Below are 12,473 nucleotides of genomic sequence, written 5' to 3'. Positions count from 1 at the left end.
CCTTGGTTCACAGGTCGACACTCAACCACTGAGCCATGGCAGTTGGGCTGTTATTCCCTTTTTGCACTCTATCTGAACACTGGTCTTGTCCAGGAAACAGTGGCCCAGGAAGTCCACTCATCCCTGCTCCCAGAGTCTGTTGCAGCTAAAGTGTGGAAGGGTGGGTAAGAAGAATGTGATCTAGGTTTGGTCAAGGGGCTAAAAAAAGAAGCTGAAAAGGTGGGGCCATTAGAAAAATCATTGTTTTCTTGATAAGAGAGGGTATATTCAGATTCATCTTTTATGGTCTCTCTCTTTGGATCTGAAGCAAGGATGCAATGTGAGGCCAAAGCTATTGTCTTGTAATCTTGAGGATGAAAGAGAAGAAGAGAGAATGAGCCATGAGCCATGAGCCTTGAGAAAGGGAAACTGGTTTGCAGGTTTGAGTCCATCTGAGAATAATTTTTCAGGTTCCCCAGCAAATGTAGACTAAGTAAGCATATTTACACGTGTTATATACTCTGTTCCCCTTCTGGACCATCAGACATGGTTAACTGTATGAGTGCTCACTCCCTCCCCTGGTGGGACCTGCCAGATGGCATCTTGGAGACACCTTCATTTGGATCACCTTCAGTTGAACTCTTACAGGACAAAATTATAAACCCCTATTTGGTTAAGCCACCATTGTTAAATTTCTTCAAATGCAGCCAAACACAATCCTAATTGGCAATGAATTATTTTGTTTTTAAGATTTTTATAGAAATGGTGTTACCCTTGCAGGTTGTCCTAGATCATGCTTTTTTCACTCAATATTGTGTTTGGCCTCTCTCCATTTTGATAGATATCTAGTTTATTTACTTTTAAATTTATTTTTTTTTTCATCCATTTCTCTTTCTTAATTTTAATTCTACTTTTCAATAATAGTTGACATTCGATGCAAATATTAGTTTTAGATGGACAGCATAGTTATTAGGCATTTACACACCTTATAAAGTGATCACCTCGGTAAGTCTAGAACCCATCTGACACCATACATAGCTATTACAAATTATTCACTGTATTCCCTATGCTGTATTGTACATCCCCATGACTATCTATTTCTTTTTTATGGGTATTTAGTTTGTGTGTTATGTTTCACCATTATCAAAGGGTATTATTCTGCATAGCCCCCCGCAGACTCACAAACACGAGTTTATCTAGGATATATGCTATATGTGGACTCTGATGGATCTTTTGGAGATTCTTAATTTGGGTGTAAGTGGTTTTTTATTTTTTAATAAAATATATTTTTATTGATTTCAGAGAGGAAGGGAGAGATAGAAACATCAATGATGAGAGAGAATCATTGATCAGCTGCCTCCTGCACACCCCCTACTGGGGATCGAGCCTGCAACCTGGGTATGTGCCCTGACTGGGAATTGAACCATGACCTCTTGGTTCATGAGTCAATGCTCAGCCACTGAGTCACGCCAGGCCTAAGTGGCTTTTTAAAAATGAATTGTTTGTGAATTTAGAGGCAGGTGGTTAAAGCAGCCTCCAGCACTCTTTAAAATATGTATGTCACATTTCCTTATTTTCTCCCCATATTTGTCAGGCTTCTGACAAAAAATGGAAATGAAAATCTGGAAAAAAAATCCAGAAACATCAGTAATTGAGTAAGAAAGACTCTGATTCCCACCAGCTCCATGACAGCCCCCTCTGCTATTCTCCTTTTAGCCATGGAACTCTCTCCAACAGGGATTTTCAACTGTGGCACTGTAGACATTTGAGGCTAGATCATTTTTTTGTGGGACCTGTCCTGTGCATCATAGGATGTTTAGCAGCTTCTCTGGCCTTACTCATGGGCCTCTAACTAGGTACCATTAACACTCCTTCCCAGTTGTGACAACCAAAAATGACTCCGGACATTTCCAAAAATGGCTCCTGGGGAAGAGGGAATCTCCCCAGGTTGAGAACTACTGCTTTAACAGCAGCTAATCTTGTAGCATTTAGGGACAATGTAAATAAAGGCTCCGATGAAGACAATGGTGGACCATGATATATTTTTTTAAATGGCCCTTTAAAGTCCATTTATGAAAGCTATTGTAGTTCATGATTTAAGTAAATTTATGTTTTAAAATCTTAAGTTGAAAAAAAATAAATTTAGGATATTTTCTAGAGGCCCAATGCAAGAAATTCATGCAAGGAGCTCGGCCCTCGCAGCCCCGGATTCATCTGAAAGGTCGTCTGGCTGGTTGTTCTATTGTTCAGTCTAATTAGCACATTAGCTCTTTATTATATAGGATAATACCTCTGTAAAATAAAAATACAATAATAATAGTTGCATTTATTCTATGCTGGAAATTTTCCTAAAAATAATATGCATGCCTACTTGTTTAATCTTCATAACCAGTTTGTGATATAGGTACTATTTTATACCCATTTTACAGGTGAGAAAACTGAGAACAAGGTTCAGACTTACTCTTCATATAGATTCTCTTTAAAGTTCTCACAACAACCCTGCAATGTACATGCGACTACCATCATTTTATAGATGAATAAGTTGAAACTGATATTAAGAAACCTAGCAAGAATCCCAAAGTATTAAATTGTGAAGTGATATTTGATGTGGATTAATGTATTATACCCACAAACATGATACAAATTAGAACTGAAATCTACTATCAAAGCTATTTACCATTAGAGATATGGATCCCTCAAAAGGAATTTAGTAATTTTTTTGTAAATATAGAAAAATTTGATTGTATAATTTATCCTAGGTTATAATTACATCTGAGTTAAAAATTTTCAACTTTTTTCCTTAATCCCCACACTCTTTCCAGTGGGGATTTAGATAGGGCAACTAAATAGACATATAAAGCTAACTAAACATAATAAAATGTGGATTCAGAAATGATGATAAGAAAACAGTATAAGGACTTATAGATGGCTATGAAAAGGCTGTGAGAATTTTTCTGTCTCATAACTAGTATGAAAAGGAAACCTGGTCAATTATACAGCTCCCAGTGCCCACTGGAAAAATAAAATTAACCAAACTTCATTACCCAGAAGTACCACTGTTCCTGATACTAAGATCAGAGAAGAATTTCTCTCCTTGTGCCCAACAGAGTTACACTGAACATAGTGTACTGAACAGCATCCTCAATAGCTTTCAAACAGTAAATGTATGGTGACAAGACCAGGTGTTTGTATGTCCAGCTCAGGAAAAGCATGATTATCAATTGTGAATTATCCTTTTTATGTTATTTGTAATTTTATTCTCTCATAAATATTTCTAAAGTCATCAAAGTATCAAATGAGAATTTCACAAATTATCCTTATGGGAATTTTTGTATGCTTCTTTGGGATCACCATCAATCTCCCCTTGACACTCCCTTTATAAGCCTTTAGACAAGGTTATTTATTTTTAATATACTTTGTTTTTTGAGGGTTTGAAATTTCCTTATTGTGTCTGTTCTCCTGAAATTACTATATTGAGCCATTATAGGGTCACTGTGGTTTGTGCTACTAATTTAATAGCGATTTACATAACTTTATTTCCCCAGCCTGCTCAGTTGCTTATATTCTGTAAGGCTCAGGGCACTTTATAAATTAATAATTTTTAAAAAGCCTACAATAATAGTTGCAAAACCAGCAAAACCCACAGTGGGGAGATTTTACTTTTCTGTTTCAAATTGTTAGCACAGGTCTATTAGCAACCTGAACAATGGTGAGAATTATAGTGGTTTTTCTTGCATTGCATCTTGAAAGAAGATTCCGGGGGTGGGGGTGTGGGGGTGGTTTGTGAGGTGACAATAGCCAAAACTTCTTGTTCTTGCTGTAATTCAGAAAGTACCGATATTTATTATTATAATTAATACTATTATTATCATTACAAATAGTGAAAGTAGGGATGCATAAATAAAGTCTGCCCCAGGGGCAGCCTGAAGCTATATTCCAGCAAGTTACTGTGCTTCAGTATTATGAGAATTTTTATCCATCATCAATAAAAAATGAGCAGAGCAGTTATTATGGCAGTTGCCACAGTCAAGACAGTTTCTGCTATTACATCTCTGAGTAAAAGGGTGATATACTCTCCATTATACGATGTCAACTCATCCACCTTTCTGACATTAAAGTATAATGTACAATCTTTACATGGATTCTTCCCTAGTGAAGTCACATTTCCATGAACTTGGGGCAAGGACACAATGGGGCTAAATTAACTGTGGGCAGAAAGTAAAGTACATTACTATATATATATATATATATATATATATATATATATATATATATATATACCAATAGCAGCACTGAGCTACCTTCATTTCTTTTTTGCAGAGAAATGAATTTTAAATACATTTGATAATATAAATATTTTACAGAGCAGGCTGATGCTCACCAGTGGTGGGATTATGCCAGACCAATGCCCTTGATCCTCCACTAGATGGGCACACACTCTGGAAGCACAAAAGAAGCAAATACTGGTATTTCTCTCACCCAAGTTCTCCAGTACCATGATATGCAAGAGCAGGCTGAACAAACTCGCTGCTGCAGATATCTCCCCAGAAGCAGGGCAACTGGGGGTGGTTCTCAGAATATCAAAGGCCCCATCCTTATACACCGATATTTTTCTTCCCCTAAGCCTGTTTTATCTTATTTTGAACTATTTAAAAATAAAAAACCTAATTATTCTCGCTTATGATCATTAAAGGGATATACCAGTAGAAGCTTCAGGGGTAACTCATTAAAGAGTATGTGTGGGGAAGTTCAAAAAGTCCAAGATTTGGAAAGGAAGACCCCTGCTCAAGTCCAGCCTACTTAGATGTGTTACTTTGGCAAAATGTCTTTCTCACTTTTCAATAGTTTTAATAGTTTTTGATCAGTTCAGAATGATCCCCACTTCTTTGGGAACTATGTCTGTCTTGTCTGCATACTCTTTAATCATAGTTAATTGGATCTTACCCATCAGGTTTTCTCCCCCAGAAGGGTTGATAAAAGGAAAATGTGGAAAGCTTCATTCTGCCATGTGGGCAAAGGAGCAGAAAAGCCTACTCTGCAGAGAGAAAATAATGTGGCAGAAAGGAAGAGGAGAGAGAATATAGGAAAGGGAGACTGAGTCTTAGTGCATTCTTGAACCATCCTAGGCAAGGGGGAGAGTCACCTTGGCAGTGTTCCCATCCTACCTGAGAAGTGAGATCCTACCTGGGATTTGGCTGCACATGTACAGTCTGGTTTGTGAGACACCCTATGTGATAATGCTGAGTTCTTTCTATTGTTTGTCTAGATCCTGTGTGTCTTTGTTTCCTGCAATCACAAGAGTACCAAGACACGTTGAAGTCTTGGTTTTTCTTTTTCTACCACAGAACCAAGAATTCCTGACCCACTATCATCACAGGCTCATTGTGAGGAGAAATTAAGTTGATAGACAAGGCCATTCTTTGTTTTTAACCATTGACAAGCTCATTCATTTGGTCAACAAATGTTTAACGGGCATCCATCATGTGCAGCCTCAATAATGTAATAACATCTGAGACATGAAGGAAATTAGGGAGTGAGACAATAGCATTCCAGCAGAGAGAAAGGAAATTCAGAAGCCCTGAGGAAGGAGTGACAGTAGGAAATGAGAATTTTAGTGGCTGCTATGTTATGGTAAAGACTTTAGTTCTACTCCAGATGAGATGGGGAGCTATGGGAGGCTTTTGAGCAGAGGCATGGCACGATTTGACTTCCATTGTAAAGAAATTATTGGGATGCCAAGTTAAGATTAGATATGAGAAAGGAAGGTGAAGGAAGGAAACCTGTTCTGAAGCCAGGTCAGAGATGTTAGTGGTTTGGATAAGAATGGTGGCTATTGAGGATAAGGAAGTGCAAGATTCTCATTTCATTTCAAGGCAAAACCTATAGAGTTTCCTGATGGCTTAGACATGGACTTGAGAAAAGACAAATGTAAAAAAAGAATAAAGATATTGGCCAAATAGAAAGATACAGATGTTGTAAGATGGGGGAAGATTATAGGACCAGAAATGATTTAAGTGGGAGGAAATAAGTGGATATGATAACTATTAGACATCATGTAGAAAAGTCAAGTAAGAATTTATATATGTGAGATTGGAAGTTGGAAGAAAGCTCTAAACTGGAGATATGGTTTATATTCCTGCTTCCTTCCCACAATCCCCTTTTACCACCAAAGGAGCATCCCACATAGGCCTGCTAGAAGATTAATATTTTCAGTCAGTGGGATTAAGAATTAAGGAGATTAGATGGCATGATACTTTAAGATCAAAGTGAAGCAAGAGAATTATTTAAAGCCCTGAATGACCTTTTCTGGCTCTCTGTAATTAATTTCGTTCAATAATTTTTTATCTTTAAAGAAACTATGATGAGTAGCAAAATATTTTATCTCTCTCTCTCTATATATATATATATTTATTGGAAATACTTGGGACTTCTGAGTCAGAAAACAAATAGAGAGATCATATCTAATAATAATTAACAAATTATTCTTGATGCATAAATTATTAGATGAACATAGCAGTCATTGAACATTTATCAAGCACTGATTTTGTGCTGCTTAGTACAGCCTAATAGAGCTAAGACTAATAAAACTCAGTCCCTGCCTTCAAGGGGTTTAGAGCAGAAAGAATGAAATCTGGCATATTCCCAAAGTCAACTCAAATAAACTGTAAATTTGCAAAATGTCTTTGTTTCTTTTCCACCACCATATTCAGAATTTAACTTACAGTATATCCACTCTCCAAACCAATCTGTAAACCAGAGAGATTGTGCAGCACGGCATACCCTGAAAATGCGTGAAAATAAAAATCACTTACATTTGAGATATAGAATATAGCAGAGAACCATATGGCAATGAAGTTTGGGATAAAGAGCACCAAAACAGAGCCAACTTCTTATCTTACTTAGTATGTCATTTATCAACTATGTCATGAATGATAAACACTATCATTTATATGGAAACCCTTCAATGCCTCATAGGTGCAAGAGAGCAATTATCCTGCACCAAAGTCTTTAAAAATTTCTCTCTCCAAGTTTTCAAACCTTCTTTTTGCTTTACATGGCTTAGTTTTTGCAATCCTTATTTTTGTGAAGTTTAATTACCCTTCAAAATATTTTAATGTTATCACATACGATACCATCACACATGACACTGATGAACCCAGTAAATATTAATTGGACACTTACTGTGCTCTGCAATGGTAACAGAAAAAATAAGATGCAGCCCTTTTTTTAAACAGGGAGGAGAAACCACATAAACATAATAAATTTCATAAATTGCAAATATTTGCATGGGATATTATGAGAGTCAAGAAAAGGTACTTATCAACCCAAGCCTTTGGTGAAGCTTGGTTAGGGAGTCTTAGAAGACAAGCGGGAGTTCCCTAGGCCAAGAGACAAGAAGGCCATGGAAGGAAGAAAGACCATTCCTATTAGATGGAGCAATAAGAAATCTGTCAACTGCCTGAGATTAAGTCCTGTTAGAATGTAAATTTCATGACAGGGGTCATGAGAGTTGCAACTAGAAGGGTAAGTTATTGTCAGATCATGTGGGGGGGGAGGGTGTCTGATGTCTAAACTTAATTCTTCCTTAAGCCAACTCAAATCCTCCTTTATTTGGGGGGAACTAGGGGGAGATTAGGGGACTGAGAAGAGCATATTTAAAAACTAAGAACTAAACAAATGAGTTTATACATCTATAGTGGTTTCTTCTTTTATGTTTTTCTGATTCCTGGAGAGAAATTATGCAAAAGGCAGGAAAATTAATCATAAGAAAGTGCTTGTTTTATTTAAAAGTCATCAGAAATAGTGACACATGTTACAACCATCTTTTAATTGGTTATTACAGGTTACAATAAAAAGCATAAATATTTAGTCAATGACCTCTGGGGTCCGTTATAACAGTTGTAAAATTCTGTAATTATGACCTTGTTTTCTGTCTCATCTGTGGAGTTACCAGAGGGGAAGTATCTCTAAAGAAGGAATTAAGAAATCAGTCTCAGCTTGTGTTGCAATAATATGTCTCTGTTCTTCGAGATCATTTTAGAACAAATAATGAGGCTATTTACCAAAGGTTTCTCAGAAATGATTTCAAATTTCAAGAAAGTACATTTAGGAAATCATGCGATTCGCCAGTCAGAAGCTTATAAAAAATATTAATTTAAGTAATATAACAAAGTAAGTTTACTATAGGTATATATATATGTGTGTGTGTGCGCATAAACATGTGTGTGTGTATATATATATATATATATATATATATATATATATATATATGTAAATATTTAGGCCATACCTCATTAGTGATTTTTATGATGTGTGTCTGATTCTATGACTAAAAATGTATCCAATTTTAGTCATATAGTTTTTAATCTTTTTTAAAAATTTTTTAAAATATATTTTTATTGATTTTTTACAGAGAGGAAGGGAGAGGTACAGAGAGTTAGAAACATCAATGAGAGAGAAACACCGATCACCTGCCTCTTGCACACCCCCTACTGGGGATGTGCCCACAACCAAGGCACATGCCCTTGACTGGAATCGAACCTGGGACCCTTCAGTCCGCAGGCCGACACTCTATCCACTGAGCCAAACCAGTAAGGGCTAGTCATATAGTTTTGATCTGGTACATTTTCATTTGTAAAATTATTCCCCAAATCTTATAATTACAGAGACTGCTGACCAGAGCTATTTGAAAACTCTTTGTAGTTCAGGTTACTTATCATCATGTTGGATAAAAATAGGCAAATGACATCTGCTCCCTTTTAAGAAATAGAGTTTCCGGCTTCATCTAAGCCAATTAACTGGTTAGAGTAACCATCCATAAAAACAGAAGCTAGCACTTCAAGGTCCGTTAGCAGGGCCCCATGAAGCTGCACTCCTTAGCTGGCTGGTAGCTCTTTCTAAGCCTAAGGATCCTAAATTTGTGATAGGCCCCATTCAAGTTTCCTTTTGCCTTTAATTATGTAAGTGGTTAGATTGGGTTGCTAATGAAGTTAAATAATGAGGTGATGTCCTAGGCAGGTTTTCTTGTTATAGTTGTGTTCTTTCCAATAATCCATCAAAATGAAGATGATATACTCAGTTGTGGTCCCTATATCTAAGTTCTCTACTAGAAAGCACCTTCTAACTTTTGTTTCTTTTAATCAAACACTGAATGTTTTTAGCAGTACAGAAGTCTTCTTTTTTTTTCACACTTGTCATGCCATGAGTTCACAAGGAATGGGTTTCAGCAGTTCAGGCTCCTTTCCATTGGTTCAGAGTGTGCTTCTCTGGGTGGAGCAGGCTGATGTTTCAGATGAACCCAGATATCTTTCTCTTTGGCTTCCTCCCTTCTCTGATAATTTTCTTCACATGTTTCAGGAAGCTATCTTGGCTCTTAGAGTGCTTACTATGCTCAATATGTACAACTTTAATTCTCTTGGCAAGAATCTTGTCCTTAACTTGTTTATTCACAGCAATGCCCACCACATGCTGGGTGACATTGTAGACTCTTCTAGTTTTGCCATGGTAACATTTCTGGGACATTCCTTTCTGAAGGGTGTCCATTCCCTTGATGTCCACAGTATCACCATTCTTGTAGATTCACATGTATGTGGTCAAAGGAACAACTCCTTGTTTTCTAAAAGGTCTAGAGAACATGGAGTGGGTGCCTCTCCCCTTTCCCTTTGTGTTAGTCATTTTCTGGCAGAAAATAAGTCACACACTGAATTTTAAATATTTGTTTTATAGACTACTAGTTTTCAAGAAAGTATATTGCTTGAAAAGAAAAGGACGGGAGGCTCCAAGGTTAACATTTGCATGTTGCATGAATGGCCCACTTAAGAAGACCATTAGCACATTAAAGGCTCTGAGAGTTCTAGCAGTAAACACATTGTTTGCCTTCATTTAACCAGAATTATCAAGCTTATCTGATCAAGAAAGGTTTATTTTTTTCTTATAAACTATATTAACACTATATGGAATTCCACAATTTTGAAGATGAGTGATATTAAATCAGAATTTTGGAGTCCACAGTGTTCAAAAGTTATTCATTTCATAGATCTACCACAAAGTCCATTTGGCAGATAATTTGAGGGTCATAGATATTCCAAGGTTGGGTTGCTCCAGCTACAGAACTGTTAAGTCGCAATAAGGTTTCCTTATTTCTATCCCAACATCTATCTATTTTCTATCTAACATCTATGTTAGAGCAATTTCTATCAGCTGCCTCCTGCATGCCCCCTACTAGGGATTGAGCCTACAATCCGGGCATGTGCCCTGATCGGGTATCGAATTGGCAACCCTTCAGGGCATAGAACAACGTCCAAACAACTGAACCACACCGGCCAGAGCCAAATCATCTCATTGTTAACCAAAAAATTATTGGTTAGTTACCCAATGATATTCTGAAATACTTATCTAGGGAAATAACATGCTTTATACTAGATTTGGAGTGAGAGAATATGTATAATTTTCTATCTAATAAAATATTTCCAAACACAAGCAAAATGGAGTGGAGCTTATATTTTTATCATACACAGTTTCAAAATCATAGAAGTAAGAGTTAAAATATAATATTAGGTATTGCAAATGTCCTAATGGGGCTCACAAGGATAAATCCCTGCAGAGATGAGAAATAGAATGGAAAAGCAAAGTGGTAAGCAAGACTGAATCCATGTCTATATTCAGTTGTAGTAGCTACTGATGGAAAATTACAATAATTATAGATGATTTTAGGACCAAAACTAGAAACATTACCTGAAAACGAGGGGCCAGAGTAAAGTTCTCCTGCTCATGAAAAAATAAAGCTGGGAAAATAATAACAAAAACAAAAAAAACAACTGCTGAATTGCTACCTGGAACTAGGGCATTATAGAAATGAGGGAAGGCCATGACATCATCTCAAATGAAAAAATAGCTCCAGTTTACTATAACAAGAATCTATTAACACAAAAACATACACAAATTAATCAGGGCCAAGGAGAGATGAAACAGACTGAAGCACAGACTGTGGAAATAAAAAATATAGCCAGTAAAATTTTAAAAATAACAATACCCATTAGGTAAAACAAGTCTAAAGATGTTTTCTAAACCATCTAAACAATTGTAAACACTGAAAGAGAGGGAGAGAGGGTGGGGGAGGGAGGGAGCGGGGAGGGGAAGAGGGAGAAAGAGAGAGAGAGAGAGAGAGAGAGAGAGAGTGAGAGAGAGAGAGAGAGAGAATTAATGAATTAGATGATTATACTGAGGAATTCACAAAGAGAAACATAAATTTCTAAAGGACAAAGACAAGCAGCTAAGAACTATGGAAGATTAATTTAAAAATTCCAGAATAAGAGAATAGAAGAAATGATAAAGAACAATATATGAACAGATATAACTGAATTATTCAAAAGTGAAGAAAGACAAAATGTTCATAAAAAATTATTGAATCCTGAGAAGTGTGCAAAAGAAACATAAAGCTAGAACTAAAACTTTGAAGATATTACAAACAATTCTAAAAGCTGGAGGCAAAACATTATCTGCAGAAAACTGTCAGGAGAGTTGACTTTAGCATAAAAACAAAACAAAACAAAACAAAACACACACAAAAAAGAAACCCAGAAGACAATGGAGTTATATATTTAAGATGCTGAGGACAATACATGTGACTCAAATTTTATACCCAATTAAATTATAATAATGAAAGCAAAATGAAGACATTTCCAATATACAAACACTGAAATTGTTAACTACCACAAATGCTCGGCTTAAAAAAAAAAAAAGAAAGATTATCACCAGGCAGAGAACTAAACTTAGAAATTGATCAAATATGTCATTCAGTTTAATTATTTATTAACTGCACAGCAACTTTACTGTTTTATGTATTTTTAGAAATGTAAAATATAACTTTAATTGAAAATACTGAGATGGTAGGTTGATATGATTAATGTATAGGTTCTGTGTTGTCTGAGGGAAGGGAATAAAAGTTGCATAGCTGTAGAATTTGTTAGAAAATAAAATTATATTTGTTTTTTAAAATTCCAGAATATCTAGTAAAATAATAATAAAATTTAGAGCCTCTAAACCTGTAGGCAAAAGTAAAATGGAATTTTTATCAATTCAAGGGAAAGCAGGAGCAAAGAATTAGGATATAAAGAGAATACACAAAATAAGATGATAGAAATAAAACTAAATAGACCAATCAATATAATAAATGTAATAGATTTTACATTTAACAAAGCTAACAAACAACAAAAAACTGTGATTTATAAAATTAGGTTTGGAAAACAAAACCCATATAAGACAAAACTACCTTTAGAAGTGAAAAATATTATAAATTATACACTAAACCTTTTGCCTTTCAAAGTCAAAAGATGTATTTAATTTTATATATCATATATAATTTATATTATATAATATGGTATATATATTACACTATTATATATCATTTATATTTTATGATATATAATTTATGATATATAATATCTTATAAATGCCATATTGTGCTGTTTTACCACTGTTTTTTTACTTAACCT

General features: G+C 35.5%; 1 pseudogene; it reads right to left on the bottom strand.

The window, feature by feature from the left end:
* Window positions 1–9,173: 9,173 nt before the first annotated feature.
* Window positions 9,174–9,654, bottom strand: LOC118670229 (annotated as a pseudogene).
* Window positions 9,655–12,473: the final 2,819 nt, after the last annotated feature.

This window comes from Myotis myotis, unplaced genomic scaffold (assembly GCF_014108235.1).
Source record: "Myotis myotis isolate mMyoMyo1 unplaced genomic scaffold, mMyoMyo1.p scaffold_m19_p_15, whole genome shotgun sequence".
Taxonomy (NCBI): Eukaryota; Metazoa; Chordata; class Mammalia; order Chiroptera; family Vespertilionidae; genus Myotis; species Myotis myotis.
The sequence above is the reverse complement of the archived record's forward strand: the minus strand, read 5'-3'. Positions and strand labels throughout refer to the sequence as shown.